Genomic DNA, 2,738 nt, shown 5'->3' with positions numbered 1-2,738 from the left:
GTTGTCTTGTTGAAAATGTTGGGAAATTGCTGTAGTTATTACAAACCACTCCAGTATTCTTGCCTGGACAATTCCATGGACAGAGGAGCCTGGTGGACTGCAGTCCATGGGGTTGCAAAAGAGTTGGACATGACTGAAGTGACTTAGCACACAGCACATTAGAACTTAGACTGGAAAACAGAATTTCAGTGTATCCTTTTCCAATGTGATTTCTCCAGCACTACTTGGTAATTTGTTTCATAAGCACTTTTATCTTATATGTAAATATTTTGTAAAAAAAAAAAAAAAAAAAGGGAAATGGCTGTGAACTGAAAATTGCAGGGCAAGAGTATAGTACATTCATTTCTAGAATCATGAAAAGATATATTTGTGCTTGGATCAGAATCTAAAGGGATTCTAGGTGTATCTGTTTTAATTTTAGATTTATACTTTTTTCATTTGTTTTTTGGACTGTGTGCTTTTTTATAATACTAATGAATGATATGAGAAATAAATAGTCCAAAAATAGAAAAATACCCATCTCCTTTGACCATTTAGCCAGATAACAGAGATCCCTCATGCTTCTGAGAGTTCATTTGGATTAGCATGAATAGGTCACTCCTTAGGACCTAGATTCCCAGGAATATTCCTTATTGAAAATAAAATATTTCAGGCTTCTGTGGTGGCTCAGTGGTGAGTAATCGACCTGCTAATGCAGGAGACATGGGTTCCATCCCTGATCCAGGAAGATCCCACATGCCAAGGAGCAACTAAGCCTATGTGCCACAACTATTGAGCCTATTCTCTAGAGCTTAGGAACTGCAGCTATTGAGCCACATACCCTAGAACCTGTGCTCAGCAAGAGAAGCCACCACAATGAGAAGCCCACACACCACAGCTAGAGAGTAGCCCCCCATTCTCTGCAACTAGAGAAAAGACCACGTAGCAACAAAGACCCAGCACAGTCAAAAATAAATAAAATCAGAACTTAAATATTTTCCTGGCAATGTGGAACTGGAAATTTATGCCAGAGAATTAAATGAGAATTCATGGGTAGTACGGAGGGCAGATGAGTTTTTATCTTTTTCTTTTAAACCCATCTTATCCAAAGCAGTATAAAAGAGCTCTGTTTTTAAGGTTTGTTTTTTTTTTTTCTTTTTCTCTCCTTATGTAGTATTATCTTTTTACCGTCCAGGATATGTTCCCTAATTCGAGAATCCTCTGAGTGGGAAGATATTGCCCTGGCTAAGTGCTCACCGCCTAAATTAAGTTCACAAGAATGCTTTTAGTGAGGTAATAATTGTAGTTTCTCATTGGGTTTTTTGTGTTTTTTTTTTTAGATTTGGTTCACAAGTCTTTCTGGCCCTTGCCCCTAAATCATGAATTCTAATCCTATGGATTATCATGGACCTGAAAACTCTGATCCTGGAGAGTTACTGAAAAATAGAGTTGAACTGAGAGAGCACAGAATGGAGGTAAATTCCCTGAAGAAACAAAAAGCTAAAATGACATCTGATAGGGATTTGTTATTTAGTGTCCAACTCTTTTGCAACCCCATGGACTGAAGCCCACCAGGCTCCTCTGTCCATGAGATTTTCCAGGCAAGAATACTGGAGTGGGTTGCCATTTCCTTCCCAGGGAACCTTCCTGACCCAAGGATGAAACCTTGGTCTCTTGCATTGCAAGCAGAATCTTTGCCACTGAGCCCACAGGGAAGCCCTGATAGCGGTTCCCCATAGTAAATTCTGTCCGCATGAGATGACCCTAAATGTTTTTAATGAGGATTAATCCAGAGAGTGCAGCACACCTGACAGTGACTGAAGTTCTGGGGGAACAGTTGTTGATGACTGGAAAACTGGCTCACCACCCCAGGAGAATCTTCAGTCAGTCCATGATTGCATATGTAGAGGAACAGAAGGGGTTCTCCATGCACTGCAGTTTTGGGAAGGACATACAATAGTGAAAACTCTAATAATGGGATCTGGTTAGGCTTCTTTTTCTCCAAGTTGTTGATAAAGCAAGTAGATGATTTTCACTGGGCATGTTGAATCTTATTTTGAAGGCAAGGAAACAGGATTGTACAAACAAGTATAAAACCAGCTGGGCTAAGAAAGCTCTGGAGATTCAAGTTTGGGAAGGGATTATTCCAAAGTGATCTCTTTAGTAAATATTTAAAATATTTCATTGAAAATATAAAGACAAAACTGCCAAGAAATTTTAAGTGAGTATTGTTTGTGTGTTTCTTGGCCAGGTTGAATATGTGGGTCATCTGTGTGCACTAAGTCATATATGTCAGTTCCTAGGTGGTGAAGTATGGTTGCCAAGTGTTTTGAAGTAAGATAGATCCAATAGATAAACAAAAATGTTCATTTCTCTTATTTGCTCATTTATTTCCCTTTGTAGAAAAGGCATTCTTCTAAAAAAATAGTCAAAAGAATGAAGAGACATTAAAGTGACAGCATATCAAAAATACGTAATTAAACTTCTGAACCTAACATGTAGGGTTAAAAAAGGGAGTCAGTAACTTGATTTTAATGACACACATATGACACATTTAAAATGACATACATCCCTTGCGTAAAAATTTTTGTAAAATTCACAAAAATAAAATTATACTTTGCAACTTCCCTGGTGGTACAGTGGATAGGAATCAGTTTGCCAGTGCAGGAGACATGGATTTGATCCCTGGTCCAGGAAGATTCCACAGGCCTTGGAACAACTAAGCCCATACAACGCAGCTGCTAAAGCCTGAGCACTCT

Source organism: Bos grunniens, chromosome 18 (assembly GCF_055505025.1).
Source record: "Bos grunniens cultivar Pamir isolate PY7600 chromosome 18, Bosgru_T2T1.0, whole genome shotgun sequence".
NCBI classification, from domain to species: Eukaryota; Metazoa; Chordata; class Mammalia; order Artiodactyla; family Bovidae; genus Bos; species Bos grunniens.
The sequence above is the reverse complement of the archived record's forward strand: the minus strand, read 5'-3'. Positions refer to the sequence as shown.